Source organism: Macaca nemestrina, chromosome X (genome assembly GCF_043159975.1).
Source record: "Macaca nemestrina isolate mMacNem1 chromosome X, mMacNem.hap1, whole genome shotgun sequence".
NCBI lineage: Eukaryota > Metazoa > Chordata > Mammalia > Primates > Cercopithecidae > Macaca > Macaca nemestrina.
In genome coordinates, this window is record NC_092145.1 from 73,988,820 (window position 1) to 74,007,604 (window position 18,785).

The 18,785-nt window shown below is 39.4% G+C and overlaps 1 non-coding gene and 1 pseudogene across 1 annotated transcript; both read left to right on the plus strand.

The window, feature by feature from the left end:
- The first annotated feature begins 10,337 nt into the window (after positions 1-10,337).
- LOC105464575 (cyclin-dependent kinase 2-associated protein 2 pseudogene) lies at positions 10,338-10,943 on the plus strand (annotated as a pseudogene).
- Positions 10,944-12,890: 1,947 nt separating this feature from the next.
- LOC112423634 (small nucleolar RNA ACA64) lies at positions 12,891-13,017 on the plus strand. Its single transcript, XR_003014111.1, has one exon. It is a non-coding gene; the product is annotated as a small nucleolar RNA ACA64 (small nucleolar RNA).
- Positions 13,018-18,785: the final 5,768 nt, after the last annotated feature.

Genomic DNA, 18,785 nt, shown 5'->3' on the forward strand with positions numbered 1-18,785 from the left:
ACACAGTTCTTTTTAGAAGGACGGAACTGAAAAGGACTTTAGAAATCATGTGGGCCACTTTCTTCCTTTCACAGGTGAGGAACATGAGGCTCAGAGTAGAGAAACAGCTTTCTAAGGGTCTTAATTACATTAATGACAGGACAAGGATTAAAATATAGAGAGTCCTTTCTCATTGTAACACACTACCCTTTAAACTGTGTCATGCTGAATACACACTTTATTTTTGATTAAACAAAAGATCAACAAGACTACTGAAACTTCTCTAATCCTACTAAAATGTCTACCGCAGAGTGACTATATCCTCATCCTCCTAATACAGTTTTAAAACACATCTATTTGTATGTAATGGAAATCAATCTTTTCTCCCTTCTAGTTTAGAAACCTGTTATAGCTGAATAACTGATGAGTTTTGGGTAGGTTATAACATTAAGCAACATAAAAACTGAATTGTCGAGTATAAACTGGATAAAGTTAATAACTGTTTCCCCAATTAAGAATGAGAACTTTTTGATCCACCACCCTCCACTGGTAATAATAATTAACATATAACTCATTTCGACTGGAGAATTACTGAAATGAAAGGTCGGTCGGTCCATGTGATTAGTAGAAGGTATGCTGGTTTTGTTGTCAGAGATCTGGATTTGAAACCCAAACACACGACAAGCTGCATAAATTTGGACAGGTCATTGAAGTGTCCTAAACCTCAGTGTCTTCACATGCAGAAGAATCTTTTAATAATACCAACTTCTAAGGGTTGTTATAGGAATTAAAGTGAGATAATGCCTGCAGAACCCTTAGCACGATGCATGGCTAACAAATGTTTACTTCTAATTGAAAGAAAAGCAATGCCAAGAATTAGTAAATTTCATATTAATTTCTAAAAACAAACGAAGATTTCTTGAGTATAACATTCCCTGCCTAAAAACTGACTGTTACGTGGGTCGGCGGGAGGGGTCCTCAGACCTCTGATAAAATGCAAATATAGGGGTCCTATTTTGAATATTGGAATCAAGGTCATTGGGGTTGTTTTTAACATAAAACTGCATACCATGAATCTCAGAATAGAGTTGCAGTGGTTCTCAATCAGGGTGATTTTCTCCCCAGAGGATATTTGGCAATGTCTGGAGACACTTTTTGTTGTCCAACTTAGGTAGGGGTATGGTACAGACATCTAGTGGGAAGAGATTAGGAATGCTTCTAAACATGCTACAGTGTACAAGACAGTCCTCACCCAACATACACACACACACTAAATTATGCACCCAAAAATGTCAACTGTGACAAGGTTGAGAAACCCTGGATTAATGTATGAAAGTTATAGTTTATCAGAAACTAATAATGAATACAAGTTTGATAAATATTTGAAGCATTTGCTGTGATAGGCACTTGAACAAAATAAAAGTTTTCATCCATGAAGTCTTAAAAATCAGAATATATTATGCCATTTAATATATGGAACATATATGGAATGTTCAGGTATATGTTCCATATACCTGAAAATGTGTCCATACCACCTAGAGATATTTGTAAAGAACTTTATTGGCCTAAGACTTTCAACTGGCCATCTTGATTTTTTTTTCATTTCTAGTTACTCTAAATAGAAACAGATTCATTATAAAACTTTAGATCACGGCCCCAGGCTTCAAGTAGCTTACAATCGAGCTGAAAAGGTAAGACATGCATTCAAGAAAGTCTACTATTCAGGAGTCCTGTCTATCTCATTCACCCCTATATCTCTTGTGCTTGGCACAGCAGCTTGGAACACAAAATAATAAACAGTCTTAAATGGAAATAAAACAACTAGGGAACAAGGTCCAAGAGTATAGGTTCAAGTAAAATATTAATAAATAATTAATGTTGTAGAATTGAGAGAAGGGAAAAATTTGTATAACTTTAGTAGTAAAAATAGGTCAGGAAAGTTTCCTTTAAAGAGGTAGATGTTAAATAAAATATAAAATTGTAGACAATATAAATATAAAAGATAATTTGAAGTTCTAACGTCTGCTTGCTTAAGTTTAGTCATTCTCCCTTAAACTCTATGGTCTAGCTAATTGATCTGAAACTATATGGTCTGAACTAATTGAATTTCTCCCCAAAACATCATGTTCTCTATGACACTTAGGTTTTTATACATGTTGTTTTTCTGTCTGGAACTGACTTTCCAACCTTATCCACCCCTTCAATCTTCTTTACGTGGTTAACTCCTACTCATCATTCAGGTCTCCACTAGATATTACAGTCTCTGGGAAATCCTCCATGAGCTCCACCAAGATTAGGTTAGGAGATTTTTTTATATTCCAATAATACTTTCTACTTCAACTGCAGCCCTTGCCACGCTGTATGATAATATTCTGTTTACATGTCAGTGTTCGCCATCGGTCAATAAGCTTGCCATGTGCAGGAAATGTGCCTTGTTCACCTTTGTATTTCAAATATCTACCACATTGCCTAGCACAGAGTAAGCATTCAGGAAATTTTGTTGGATCAAAAAAATGAATAATATAGAACTAAGATGAGGAGAGATGATAGGACTATAAACATAATTTGGAAGTCATTGAATCAGAGATGGTAGCTAATGCCAAGAGACTATGAGTTATCTAGAGAAGAGAGAAAACAGAAAACAGCCAAGGGCTAAATATTCACACTTCGGTAATAACAACTAAGAAACATGAAAATAAATTAGAGTAAATAAAGAAAACAGAAGGAACAGTTGGAGATTCAGGAAGACAAATGGAATGGTATAGTATAGTAGAAACCAAAGTTGGAATTTCAAGAGGATTCTGTCCCAAGCAGCAAAACCACAGGATGGAGAAAGGTGGTTATATTTCACATTTTTTCCACAGTAGCAGTAGTAATAGAAGCCTGATTGAAGGGATTAAGGAGGAAATTAAGCTAAAAAGGCATAGAGACTTCAGTATGAGTCTTAGTCCAACTAGGAGAGAGAGAAAGAGAGAGAGACCACACAGTAATTTGAATAGAGGGAAGTTTAAGATAAAGAATGTTATATAATAACAGCAGATGAGAATAATGAGGGATTGATTAGAAAAAAAGTAAGGTGACCTCTAAAGAATATAGGAATAGCAAAAATAAGGAGCAACTACTACTTCTAGGGTTGAAATAGAGTACCCAAGGAGAGCATTCCCACCCAACTCCAGCCGAGGGCTGAGATCCAGACCTTGTTGGAGTGGACACTACCATGAAAGATCAGTCACTGTGGCATTATGCTGGTGGAACTTGCTAGAAATTAATCCTTTAGGGCTTACTGGAAAATCACCCTCTAAGGATCCTGGGAAAGCTAATCATGCCAATGTGTCTCATTTGGAAGCTGTCTGCTAGAATAATGCCTGAGGGGCAAGGAGTGTCAATGGAAACTGGGAGGTGAGCACTGAAGAAGCTGCCCATGGCATAGAAGCTGGGCAATGGGGAAGCTTCCATATGCCTTAGGTGTCTTCAGGTAAAATCTCCAGTGAGAAAGACGGTAGAGAAACTGATGTCTTCGTGTGAGAGCCAGATTTTGTTGGGGTTGATAAACAGGTTTTAGGATAAAGTGAAATTTGCCTACAAAGAATCAGGGGCTTCACAAATCACCTTACTAAGAAGAAAAAGAGAAAATATAGGACAACTGAGAGTAAAATGAAGTGGGGATGTGTTGAATGAATATTTGTATCTTGAAAGGGGTAACAGAAATAAGAGACTTGCATCTTCATTGAATGGATATCGAACATTTAAATGGAAGAAGTAATGGGATGGAACTAAAGATTACAGTCATAGAATTTTACAACTAGGAGTACACTCACTGTATAGATATTTTTTAAAAGCTTAAAAGTATTAGGTGATTTTTCCACAGTTGTACAATTAATGAAGGAGCCAGGATTAGAACAAAAGTTTTCTGACCCTCACAGTATTACTCTTTCTACTGCATCATGCTGGAAAGGGCTATTTTGAGAGAAGTAAACTACTAATTAGCTCATCAGAATTTCAAAGGATACACATAAAATGCACTTTGATGATGTTAGCTTAGGTGGGAAGCAAGGTTACTCAAACTAAGAAATTCATATCAAACACGTTTGTAGAAAGATTTTAGTATTGTAATGCACTTTGAAGAAAGAGTAGGTACTTGAGGACTAGTGATTTAACTTTAACTATATCATTTAAAATGTAAAACGATAGGCTGGGCATGGTGGCTCTCACCTGTAACCCCAATACTTTTGGAGGGCAAGTCAGGAGGATTGTTTGAGCCCAGGAGTTCAAGACCAGCCTGACCAACATAGTGAGACATTTCCTCTAAAAAAATCTTTAAAAATTACTGGAGCATGATGGTGCACACTTGTAGTCCCAGCTACTTGGGATGCTGAGATTGGAGGATGGCTTGAGCCTTGGAGGTCAAGGCTGCAGTGGGCCATGATCACACTGTGCCCAGCCTGAGCATCTCTTAAAGATGAAAAACCAATGCTGTGGCCAAACTCTCTTCCTGGATGTGCAGAAGCCATCCCAAGATGAGTGGGGTTGCGAAGGAGGCCATCATGGTCCTGAAAAAAGAGCCTAAACCAGGCTTGCTAAGTCTGAATTTGGAGCAGCAGAGACTCCCATTGATGTGAGTTCCTGGAATATCACTTCCTAATTGGAGGTGAAACTCATTGAGAAGATAGATGACCACCTGACCCACCTCTACAGGCTGGCAGGCTCCAGACCTGGCTAGTCAAAAGCTTCTTGTTGACAACTGGGATTCTCCCAAGCCCAGTGACCTATGGCACCCGACAGCCTTCCCATGATCCTTCTTAACTGGAGCTTGTGCCAAAGTCACTTTCTCCAGTGTAAGACAGCTTTTTAACCACCCTAGAACTCTCTCCTAGTTGGTAGACCAAATGAAAACAATAAAACCTCTTTTTTTTTTCTGCCATAAATAATACAGACAGACAGATAGGTGATTGAATAAAAGATATATATTTTAAATAGCTTTCTTAGTGCCTAGCAATAACCAATTAAAACAACATAAATTGGTGAGAGAAGACTTCTTTCAGAGGTCTTAACAGAGCCCTGATATTTACCAGCACTGTGGCCTTGAGCAAGCCATGAAATCTCTTGGAGTCTTAATTTCCTTACCTCTACAATGAGCATAATAAATGCCTACTACACAGAATTCTTGTGAGAACTATAAATAATACATGCAAAGGTCTAGGCCAATGCTTAGCATATAATGGGTACAAAGCAACATCGATCTATCTGAATTCCAGAATAATTAACATTACAGAGTGAATTAAAATTTTAACAAGGAATATGTAGAATCTTTGTAAAGAAAACTTCACTAAAACATATAAATGTGTAATTAAGTGAATCAAGAAACATGACAGTAGCCACTGAGTGGAAAAAATGTAAATAAATAAATAAAGCAAGTGGAAAACAGAAAAAAAGCAGGGGTTGCACTCTCAATTTCAGACAAAACAGAGCTTAAGCCAACAAAGATCTAAAAAGACAAAGAAGGGCATTACCTATAAAGGGTTCAATTCAACAACAAGATCCTACTATCCTAAATCTCTATGCACCCAACACAGGAGCACCCAGATTCATAGAACAAGTTTTTAGAGATCTGCAAAGAGACTTAGATTCGCATAAAATAATAGTGGGAGGCTTCAATGCCCCCACTTACATTATTAGACAGACTAAGGCAGAAAATTAACAAAGATATTCAGGACCTGAACTCAGCACCGGATCAAATGGATCTGACAGACACCTAAAGAAGTGTCCACCCAAAAACAACAGAATATACATTCTTCTCATTGCCACATGGCACATATTCAAAAACAGATCACATGATTGGATATAAAACACTGAATGACTTTTGTTTGTTTGTTTGTTTTTATTATACTTTAAGTTCTAGGGTACATGTGCACAACGTGCAGGTTTGTTACATATGTATACATGTGAAACGTTGGTGTGCTGCACCCATTAACTCGTCATTTACATTAGGTATATCTCCCAGTGCTATCCCTCCCGCCTCCCTCCACCCCACGACAGGCCCCGGTGTGTGATGTTCCCCTTCCTGTGTTAAGTGTTCTCATTGTTCAATTCCCACCTATGCATGAGAACATGCGGTGTTTGGTTTTTTGTCCTTGCAATAGTTTGCTGAGAATGATGGTTTCCAGCTTCATCCATGTCCCTACAAAGAACATGAACTCATCCTTTTTTATGGCTGCATAGTATTCCATGGTGTATATGTGCCACATTTTCTTAATCCAGTCTATCTTTGATGGACATTTGGGTTGGTTCCAAGTCTTTGCTATTGTGAACAAAACACTGAATGACTTTTGAGTAAAGAAAAAAATTAGGTCAGCAATCAAGAAGTTCTTTTTTTTTTTTTTTTTTTTTATGGAGTTTCACTCTTGTTGCCCAGGCTGGAGTGCAATGATGCAATCTCGGCTCACCGCAACCTCTGCCTCCCAGGTTCTAGCGATTCTCCTGCTTCAGCTTCCTGAGTAGCTGGGATTACAGGCATGTGCCACCACCCCCCGGCTAATTTTTATATTTTTAGTAGAGACAGGGTTTCTCCATGTTAGTCAGGCTGGTCTCAAACTCCTGACCTCAGGTGATCCGCCTGCCTTGACCTACCAAAGTGCTGAGTTTACAGGCGTGAGCCACCATGTCTGGCTAAGTTCTTAAACCACCAATGATATTCTGCATAGAACTAGAAAAAAAAAAATTAATTCATGTGGAACCAAAAAAGAGCCCAAACATCAAAGGCAATTCTAACCAAAAAGAACAAAGCTGGAGGCATCATGTTACACAACTTTATATTACAGGGTTACAGTAATCAAAACAGTATGGTACTGGTGCAAGAACAGATACATAGATGAATGGAACAGAATAGAGAGCCCAGAAGTAATGACACACACCCACAATTATCTGATCTTTGACAAAGCTAACAAGAATAGGAAAAACCAAGATAGAACTCCCTATTCAATAAATGATGCTGAGATAACTGTCTAGTCATATGTAGATGACTGAAACTGGACCACTTCCTTGACTTAAATATAAAACCCAAAACTGAAAACCCTGGAAGACAACCTAGGCAATAACATGCTGGACATAGGAATGGGCAAATATTTGGTGATGAGGATGTCAAAAGCAATTGCAACAAAAGCAAAAATTGACAAATGGGAACCAATTAAACTAAAGAGCTCTGCACAGCAAAAGAAACTATCAACGGAATAAAGAGACAGCCTACAGAACGGAAGAAAATTTTCGCAAATACACATCCAACAAAGGTCTAATACCCAGCAACTACAGCGAACTTAAACAAAATTACAAGAAAAAAAAACATTGAAAACTAAGCAAAGGACAAGAATAGGCACTTTTCACAAGAATACAGACATGTGGCCAACAGGCAAATGAAGAAAAGCTCAATATCACTGACAATTAGAGAAATGCAAATCAAAACCACAATGTGATACCATCTTGCACCAGGCAGAATGGCTATTACTGAAAAATAACTGGTGTGGGAGAGGTTGCAGAGAAAAAGGAATGTTTATATACTGTTGGTGGGAATAAAAATTAGTTCAGCCATTGTGGAAAGCAGTATGGCAATTACTCAAAGACCTAAATACAGAAATAACATTTGGCCCAGCAATCCTTACAACAAATATACCCAAAAGAATATAAATTGTTCTATCATAAAGACACATATACATATATGTTTATTGAAGCACTATTCACAATAGCAAAGAGAGTGAATCAACCTAAAAGCTCATCAATAGTAGACTGGATAAAGAAAATGTGGTAGATACATACCATGGAATACTATGCAGCCATAAAAGAGAACAAGATCATGTCCTTTACAAGAACATGGATGAAGCTGGAAGCCATTTTCCTTAACAAACTAGTGCAGGAAGAGAAACCCAAATACCGCATGTTCTTACTTATGAATGGGAGTTAAATGATGAGAACTCATGGACACATAGAGGGGAACAACAAACGCTAGGGCCTATTGGAGGGTGGAAGGTGGAAAGAGGGAGAGGATCAGAAAAAAATAACTAATGGATACTAGGCTTAATACCTGGTTGATTAAATAATCTGTACAATAAATCCCTATGACACAAGTTTACCTATATAACACAACTGCACATGTACCCCTAAACTTAAAATAACATTTTTTTAAAAAAGAAACATGATAGTAGTCACTAAGTAGTATAAAAGTTAAATAAATAAATAAATAGAAACATGACAGGTTGAGTGCAGTGGCTCATGCCTGTAATCCCGGCACTTTGAGAGGCCCAGGTGGGAGGATCACTTGACGCCAGGAATTTGAAATGAACCTGGGCAACACAGCAAGACCCCATCTGTAAAGAAAAAAGAAAGAAACATAACATACACAGCACAACAATTGCAGTCAATATCCTCAATGTAAAATATGAGAGTGGAGAAGAAAAACATGACAAAATTTTTCTGAAGTTTCTCTGAAAAAACAAATAGAAGATAATGGCTTAAAAATGAAAAAGAGAAAAAAATCTTATATGTGAAAGCTAGCCTTGTCAGATATTAAAATTTAATGTAACCTACAATGATTAAATTAAAATAATATTGGCACCAGATCAATGGAACAGAATAGACAGTGAAGAAACAGACCTTAGTGTAACACTTTAATAGATGGCAAAGAGAGTATAATGCAACAATTGTGAAAGTAAAGATATTTAATAAATAATGTTGGAACAACTGCTTGGCTATTTCACAAACAATCCTCTCATATCATATAAATTCCAGCTGGATAAAAAGTAGTTAAATTTTCTTAATACAAAAAATCTAATTATAAAAATTTAAAATAGTAGAAAAAAGGTTGATTATGTAATAAATTCAGGATGAGGGGTCACTTTCTAAGTTTAGGAACAATGGGAAATAAATTATAAAATAAAACAATAGATAGGATTGAATTTTATAAACTCTTCATCATTAACAACATAAATCAAATTTTAAAAAGAACAAAATTGGAAAAATTACCTGCAACAAATATTACAGAAAGGTGGCTACAGTCTTAATATATAAATAGTTCATACAAATTGATAAGAAAAATACAAAAACTCCAGTATATAAATGAATAAAGGACATAAGTAATTAGATGATTCACGGGAGATAAAACATAAACGGCTAATGAAAAAGTAACATGTTTAATTTCACTAAATCAAAGAACTTCAACTAAAAATAGACAATAGCGATTTTACCTAATCTATTAGAAACATATGCATGATGGTTTTGTGATAAAGCACTTTCACACACTACTGGAAGAAATAATAAAATTAGTGGGACACAGTGGCATACCTTGTAGTTCCAGCTACTTGAGCAGGAGGATTACTTGAGCCCAGGAATTCAGGGATGCAGTATGCTGTGATCTTGTGTGTGGATAGCCACTCCACTCCAGCCTGGGCAACATAGTGAGATCTTGTCTCTGAAAAAAATTAGTGGGGGTATAAATTAGTATATTTCTGAAAAGTAATTTGGTATTATTTTTGGAGAGCTTTTAAAAATGTTCATATTAGGCCAGGCACGGTGGCTCACACCTGTAATCCCAGCACTTTGAGAGGCCAAAGTGGGTGAATCAATTGAGGTCAGGAGTTCAAGACCAGCATGCCCAACATGGAGAAATCCCATCTCTACTAAAAAATACAAAAACTAGCCAGGTGTGGTGGTGCACCTGTAGTCTCAGCTTCTTGGGAGGCTGAGGCAGGAGAATCACTTGAACCTGGAAGGCAGAGGTTGCAGAGAGCCAACATCACACCATTGCACTCCAGCCTGGGCAACAGAGCGAGACTCCATCTCAAAAAAAAAAAAGTTCATATTATTTAACCCAGTAATTTAAATTTTATGGAACTATCCTAAGGACCTAATCCAAAATACAGACAAATATTAATGCATGATTATGTCTAATAGTGCTTTAGTTATTATAATAAAGGGAAATAAACCAACATAGAATATTAAGCTAAAGTAATTATAGTATGTCCAAATAATGTAATTCTTCACAGCTATTAAAACAAATTAATGAACAGTTTTTAATGACATAAGAAAACATTTATGCCATACTGTCAAATGAAATGAAAGCAGAAATCAGACAATTTTGGAAACAAATAAGGCATAATGTCAGGTTGGAAAGAAATGTGACAAAATACTAAGAGTGGTTCTTTCTGAGTGGTGAGATTTTTCTGTTTTTGTGATAGTGTTGAAATACTTATTTTTATATTAAAAGGACAAACATGTTTACTGTTAAAAATATATTTAAAAGTTCAGAATATAAAAATTGAAAAGTAATCAGAGCGCGGCTGAGCGGCCCCGCAGCCAATCCCGGAGGAGCGTCCGCCGCGCCCAGGAGTTGGGGATGTCCTACAAACCCATCGCTCCTGCCCCCAGCAGCACCCCTGGCTCCAGCACCCCTGGGCCGGGCACCCCGATCCCTACAGGAAGCGTCCCGTCGCCGTCGGGCTCAATGCCAGGAGCCGCCGCTCCTTTTAGACCGCTGTTTAACGACTTTGGACCGCCTTCCATGGGCTACGTGCAGGCTACGTGCAGGCGATGAAGCCACGCGGCGCCCAGGGCGCCCAGGGCTCCCAGAGCACCTACACGGACCTGCTGTCAGTCATAGAGGAGATGGGCAAAGAGATCCGGCCCACCTATGCTGGCAGCAAGAGCGCCATGGAGCGCCTGAAGAGAGGTATCATCCATGCTCGGGCCCTAGTCAGAGAGTGCCTGGCAGAGACACAGCGGAACGCCCGCACGTAACAGGAAGCGCCTCGGCCTCAGCGTCTGGACCTTTCCCGGCCACTGCAGAGCACCCGCTTCTCCCTGGCCTTCATCCCGAGTTGCATTAACCATCCTGGGCTTCCTGTCCTGTGTCCCTTGGTGGGTCCCCTCCAGGAACCAAGGAGCGGCTCTCACTCCAGGTGGCAGCACTAAGGACATCTCCCCACAACTCAGTGAGTCCCCATGAGTCCCACCCATGACCTGCCAACAGTGTTGCCCCCCGGAACTTTCTGTGGTCCCCACCGCTCAGCCCTTCCCAGCCCTTCTCCCACTTTGTCCCGAGCCTCCTTCTCCCCCAGCAGGGGCTCAGGCCTGGCACCTCACTGCCTTGTGTCCTGAGCCGTAGTGACTCTTTTATCATGCTGAATTCTGCCAAACTTCTAACTAATACCAATAATGCCAAACTAATACCAATACTACTCAAACCAGTTTTTAAAAAATAGAGCACAAGGGAACACTTCCAAACTCATTCTGCAAGGCCAGTAGTACCCTGATACCAAAACCAGACGAAGACACATCATAAAAAGGAAACTACAGGCTAATATCTCTGATGAATATTAATGCAAAAATCCTCAACAAAATACTAACAAACTGATTTCAACAATAAATTAGAAAGATAATTGATCATGACCAGTACCATTTATTCCTGGGATGCAAGGAGAGTTAAACATGTGCAAATCAATCAGTGTGATACATCATATCAATAGAATGAAGGATAAAAACAATCTGATCATTTTAATTGATCCTGAAAAACATTGATAAAATTCAACATCCCTTCATGTTGAATAAAAACCCTCAAAACCCTCAAAAACTAGGACTAGAAGAAATAAATGTCAACATAATAAAAGCCATATATGACAGACCCACAGCTAGTATCCTACTGAATAGAGAAAAACTGAAAGGCTTTTCTCTAAGATCTAAACATGACAATAATACCATTTTCACCACTGTTATTCAACATAGTACTGGAACTCCTAGTAAAAGCAATCAAACAAGAGAAAGACATAAAAGGCATCAAAATTGGAAAGGAAGAAGGTGGATCACTTGAGCTCAGGAGTTTGAGCCCAGCCTGGGCAACATAGTGAGACCCCCTCTCTACAAAAAATACAAACATTAGCCAGGCATGGTGGCACACACCTGTAGTCCCAGCTGCTCAGGAGGCTGAGGCAGGAGAATTGCTTGAGCCTGGGAGGTGGAGGTTTCAGTGAGTCGAGATTATGCTATTGCACTCCAGCATGGGAGACAGGAGTAAAACACTATCTCAAAAAAAAAAAAAAAGTACAAAAGATTTGAATAGACATTTCTCAAAGAAAACATACAAATGGCAAACAGACATGAAAATGTGCTCAACATCATGGATCATCAGAAAAATGTGAATCAAAACTACAATGAGATATCATCTTACCCCAGATAAAATGGCTTTTATCCAAAAGTCAGGCAATAGAAAATGCTCACGAGGATGTGGAGAAAAGGGAACCCTTGTACACCACTGGTGGAAATGGAAGTTTACATTTACATTTGGAATGGAAATGTACAACCACTATGAAGAACAGTTTGGAGAGTCCTCAAAACTAAAACTTGAGGTACCATATGATCCAACATCCCCACTGCGGGTATATACCCCCACCCAAAAAATAAATATATATATTGAAGAGACATCTGCACTCTTATGTTTGTTGCAGCACTTTTTAAAATAGCTAAGATTTGGAAGCAACCTAAATGTCCACCAATAGATGAATGGATAAGGAAAATGTGATACATATACACAATGGAGTACTATTCAACCATAAAAAAATGAGATCATGTAATTTGTAACAGCGTGGATGAAACTGAATATTATTATGTTAACGAAATAAGCCAGGCACATAAAGACAAACTTCACATGTTCTTACTAATTTGTGGGATCTAAAAGTTAAAAAAAAAATAGATTTCATGGACATAGACAGTAGAAGAATGGTTACCAGAGGCTGGGAAGTGTAGTGGGGGGGCCACCAGGGAAGTGAGAATTGTTAATGAGTACCAAAAAACAAAAATAAAAGAATGGTCTCTCTGCCCGGGTAGGTCCAGCAGTGTTGGACACACACATCCCACTAGTGGTTGGGGTCACTGGCATTGGTTGAATATCACCCCCAGCTTTGGCCATGGCCATGGGTGAGATTTGGCACCCAGAGCCTCCAGGGGCCTCAGCTTATTGTGCACTGCCCCATGTGCAGCTGTGGAACCCAGGCCCTGATGGGCACTGTGGCCTCTGCCCCAGTGTGGCCACTCATGTGGTCTAGCCCCTGGGTCTGGCCTTCAACCCCTAAACCTGTCTTCTCTCTGCAGGAAACTGATCCTCTCACACCTGAGCCCAACACTGCCAGGTCTGTGGAAAGGGGGAGACTCAGCGGCTCTGTTTTTCGAATAAAACTGTTTGTCTAAAAGAAAAAATTGAAAAAAATGGATAAAACCTACTATTTGATAACACAACAGGGTGACTATAGTCAATAATAAGTTAACTGTACAGTTTAAAATAACTCCATGGATGTAATTGGATTGTTTATAACTCAAAAGATAAGTGCTTGAGAAAATGGATGCCCCATTCTTCATGCTGTGATTATTTTACATTTAATGCCTATATGAAAACATCTCATGTACTCCATAAATATATATGTATACCTACTCTGTACTCACACAAATTAAAAAATAAAAGAAAAAGTGTAAACCAAAAATAAAGTTCTAAGCCCCCCAACTATCTAAACAGACCCCTGTTCTTAGCTGAAGGCATTCCAAAATCAACCTGATAAACTGGTTTTGGTCATGATGGGAAGTGAGGGAGGTGTGTAAGACATGACTCACAGCTGACCAGCATACACATCAACAAAAGACCTTAAGAATGATAGAGGCCGGGCGCGGTGGCTCAAGCCTGTAATCCCAGCACTTTGGGAGGCCGAGACGGGTGGATCACGAGGTCAGGAGATCGAGACCATCCTGGTGAACACAGTGAAACCCTGTCTCTACTAAAACTACAAAAAAACTAGCCGGGCGAGGTGGCGGGCGCCTGTAGTCCCAGCTACTCGGGAGGCTGAGGCAGGAGAATGGCGTGAACCCGGGAGGCGGAGCTTGCAGTGAGCTGAGATCTGGCCACTGCACTCCAGCCTGGGCGACAGAGCGAGACTCCGTCTCAAAAAAAAAAAAAAAAAAAAAAAGAATGATAGAACAGACTCTTTAAGTCTAATAAAAAAAAAAACATTTACAATCTATTTTCTCTGAAGTGTGCTACCTGGGGGCTTCATCTACATGATAAAACCTTGGTCTCCACAACCCCTTATTATAATGCAGACACTCCTTTCTGTTGATTCCAGGTCTTCATATAATAACTCTTTCAAACAATTGCCAATCAGACAATCTTTTAATCCACCTATCACCTGAAAGCCCAGACTTCCAGTTGTCCCACCTTTCCAGACAAAACCAATGTACATTTTACAAGTATTGATCGATGTTTTATGTCTCCCTAAAATGTATAAAACCAGTTGTAGCCCAACCACCTTGTGCACACGTCGTCAGGACCTCCTGAGACTGTATCATGGGCATGTCCTTAACTTTGGCAAAATAAGCTTCTAAATTGATGGAGACTTGTCTTAGATACTCTTTATTTTACAAACTGGTAACCATGAAGGAACTCTGAGTAGAGGTTCCCCTGACCTTTGTCAAATCTCCTATCCATGCTTGGTAACAGTTTGAGCTATCGTTATTGCTCAATCTAATAGAAAAAATTTACTGGCTTTGGAGGCCCTCCTACAGAGAATCTCCGGTCTCCCAAAATTTTGTTAGAATCTGAGATTTATTTTGTTGTATGACTCCTTTTCTGGAGTTGTACTTTTTTCCAACAAGGAAGGTGAGTTTTCCTGATTCCATAACAATGGAAAGCAGGCAACTCCCTCTGGAGTTTCAGGTCGCCGCCAACAGGGAAGATGAGTTTGAGGTTTTTTCTGCTTCTAAAATAGTACAGAGCAGTCTTATGCATGGGCCCCATTCCTAGATAAGCAGCTTAGTTCAGTTTTTCTGTCTTGAAAGTTCTCCTTAATGACTAAATGTTAAAACTGACAACCAACTGGTTTTAATTCTTACCATTTCTTACATTGTTTGTTTTGGTTATTCTCCCATTGGATTTGGCCAGCTCTACCCAACTTGGTCAAATCTAAATGAGAATTCCAAATTATGGGGAATAAGGCTTCCGAATTGGCTAAATTCCTCACAGCTGTAGGATAAAAACAAAAACAAAAACAAATCATGTACTTGGTTTCTCCATTCACTGCCTTTCTTTAAAAAAAAAAAAGTTCTTTCAATTACTTTTCTTCTGCCCTATTCCTCCCTCCAATTTTGCCATCTTCAGTACAAAGTTAAAAATCTAGAGAGGGCTTCTAACACTCAGACACCTTAAAGAACTCAGAATAAAGGTGCCATTCATGCCCCTTTTGTGGTGTTCAGCTTTCTTTGTGGAGTTGCAAGAGTCATGAGTAGATTCTTAAGTCTTGTATTGCATTAACTGGCCTCTTTGGGTTTGGGGGAATCAGAGATTATCTTGTACTGCGAAAATTTGACCTTGATGTGTGTAATGGCAGGCGAGAGCTACAAAGTTAGGGGATGGCTGAGGATAGTTTTCAGGAAGGGGTCTGGGCTGAGTATTTTCTCCTGGGAAGTTGCTGTTTAGCATCCTAATTCTAGTTTGAAAGTGCATTCTAAAAGGTCTTCTCCATTGCCTTTTTCTAAAGACAAAGAGAGTCATCCCCCTTTTGGGTATCCCATTTGGTTTCCAGTTCAGAGGTGCATTTCAAAGGGTCTTCTCCATTGTTTTTTCCACCTGAAATTAAGGTCAGTTGGTTTGTCTGCACATTTGCATGAGGAACTGAACTGTAATTTGCATAGACAAATGAGAGACTGAGCTACTTGGCTTCAAAAAGAAAGGGGATTTAGCCCCTCCCAGCCAAACGGCACCCTTGGGTGACTGGGGACTGAGTGGGAGTGTCTGAGGGTTGACCGCCCCGCCCCCCCCCCACCCCCCCGCCTCAATGTGAAGTGGCCCTACAAGGAACCAACAAAATTTGTTTAAAAAGGCCTTGTCGGGAAAATGCATATAAGAGCTGATCACTAGGCATTTTGAGCGCTCTTGGAGGTGGTAGACCTCTGGTGAGAGAAATTGCAACATGTAAGAGGGCAGAAATGACTCAGTGGTGAAACACTGTGGAGTCCCACTCACAATCAGAACACATTAATACACACAAACACACACAGACAGACACAGACACATACACACACACACACACAGACACACACACACACACACACCCGTAGGCCACAACTCAGATCCTCTTTTTTAGAAAAAGAGGTGAGAAACAATCTAAGAATGAAGAAAGAGGCCGGGCATGGTAGCTCGCACCTGTAATCCCAACACTTTGGGAGGCTGAGGCAGGAAGATCACTTGAGGTCAGGAGTTCAAGACAAGCCTGGCCAACATGGTGAAACCCCATTTCTACTAAATATACAAAAATTAGCTGGGCGTGGTGGTGCATGCTTGTAGTCCCAGCTACTCAGGAGGCTGAGGAAGGAGAATCACTTGAGCCCAAAAGGCAGAGGTTGCAGTGAGCCAAGATCATGCCACTGCACTCCAGCCTGGGTGACAGAGCAAGACTCCATCTCAAAATAAATACATACATAAATACATAAAAATGAAGAAAGAGAAGGAGAATGATCCTCTTTTTGGTAACCCATTGGTATTATGGTGCCTCTACTTGCAAGTGTGTGGGTAAAATGGAAAAGTTTAAGGGCATTTCAGGTTTTTTAGTACTCCAGTTGATTACATATTATGGTCTGCTGTACACATTTTAAACTGATGAGCAAATCACATCCAGGAAAAATTCAAAGCCCAAAGATCAACCTGCAGCTATAGAGTTTCTAAGCTCTCTATTTCTCTATTTTTTTTTTCTGCCTGCTATAAATCTGTTGTTACTTTTCTACTGAGGTAAAAACCACTGTTTGGATCCAACTATTTCTTTGTGTTTATTTTTTGTTTCTGTAAAGCAATGAGTTTGTATTAATATATAATGGCTAGAGTTCTGAAGTAAAATATATGAGATCCTTGTATGAGTGTGTATGTGTGGGTTTATGTATACATGCATGTATTTTGTTATGTGTTGTGGCCACAAGGTACCAAATTGGATTAAAGTTAAGGAGTATTCATAAATTAAGTAAGTGATAATCCCAAATGCTTTTCAAGTTCATGTGACTTAAGTAAAATTTTCTATAAATAAGCCAAATATAATATTATTGGTAAAGTAATATTAGAAATGTCTTAAGAATTGTCAACATTTTTATTTTTATTTTTATTTTTTTTTTGAGACGGAGTCTCGCTGTGTCGCCCAGGGTGGAGTGCAGTGGCCGGATCTCAGCTCACTGCAAGCTCTGCCTCCCGGGTTTTTATGCCATTCTCCTGCCTCAGCCTCCCGAGTAGCCGGGACTACAGGCGCCCACCACCTCGCCCGGCTAGTTTTTTGTATTTTTTAGTAGAGACGGGGTTTCACCGTGTTAGCCAGGATGGTCTCGAACTCCTGACCTCGTGATCCGCCCGTCTCGGCCTCCCAAAGTGCTGGGATTACAGGCTTGAGCCACCGCGCCCGGCCTGTCAACATTTTTAGTTGCATTTATTGATGAAGCAGTTTCACTCTTATGCTTGCCAAATACTATAAAATGTCAAAATTTGGCATAAGGGTTATAAAACCAAAAACATAGCCCCAAACAGAATGATCTTTGCTTGTGTAATTTTTGGTAAGTAAGACAATTAATATTGTTGGTTCAATGAAAAGAGCTAATTTCTGAATTATTGGTAAAATACCCATATACTTCACCTCAAGTTTCTTATGTAGGTAAAAATCTGAAATTTATAGGCTATAAAAATATTTAACAGGGAAATAACTTTAAATAATGACTAACACTGTTTTCATAAATAATCTAGGTAAACCATTAAAAATAAATAAATTGGTCAAGAAAATATAATGGAATAAACACTCATAAATACACTTGTAATATAATCTATGTTAATAGATATTTATTAAATGTCTGGGTAATTTCCAAATTATAAATTTATAGGAACACATTTTTTAAAAGAATGTATTCCTATTAAAAGGTAAATAATTTTTGTCTAATTCAAAAGTTATTTAAAGGTTACATACAAAACACAGTGAAAAGAACCAGGAAGTAAGAGAGATTTAAAGAAAGTTATAGGCCAGATGTGGTGGCTCACACCTGTAATCCCAGCACCTCGGGAGACTGAGGTGGGAGTTCGAGACCAGCCTGGCCAACAGGGTGAAACCTCGTCTCTACTGAAAATACAAAAAAGAAAAACTAGCTGGACTTGGTGGTGCGCAGCTGTAGTCCCAGCTGTTTAGGAGGCTGAGGCAGGAGAATTACTTGAACCCAGAAGGTGGAGGTTGCAGAGAGCCAAGATCGCACCATTGCACTCCAACCTGAGTGACAGGGTGGGTGAGGCTCTATCTTGAAAAAATAAAATAAAAAATGAATAAGTAAAGTTATAGATATAAAGAGGTATTGTTAGTATGAAAGGTGAAAAGAAAAATGACTTTGTATAACAGAAAAACTTGTCTGGTAAATTTCTGTCCCAAAATAAAATTACTGGTTTTTTTTTTTTTTTTGAGACAGAGTCTCGCTCTGCCGCCCAGGCTGGAGTGCAGTGGCCTGATCTTGGCTCACTGCAAGCTCCGCCTCCCGGGTTCACGCCATTCTCCTGCCTCAGCCTCCCGAGTAGCTGGGACTACAGGCGCCCGCCACCTCGCCCGGCTAGTTTTTTTGTATTTTTTAGTAGAGACGGGGTTTCACTGTGTCAGCCAGGATGGTCTCGATCTCCTGACCTCGTGATCCGCCCGTCTCGGCCTCCCAAAGTGCTGGGATTACAGGCTTGAGCCACCGCGCCCGGCCAAAATTACTGGTTGTTTAAGAATGGTGGATATTGG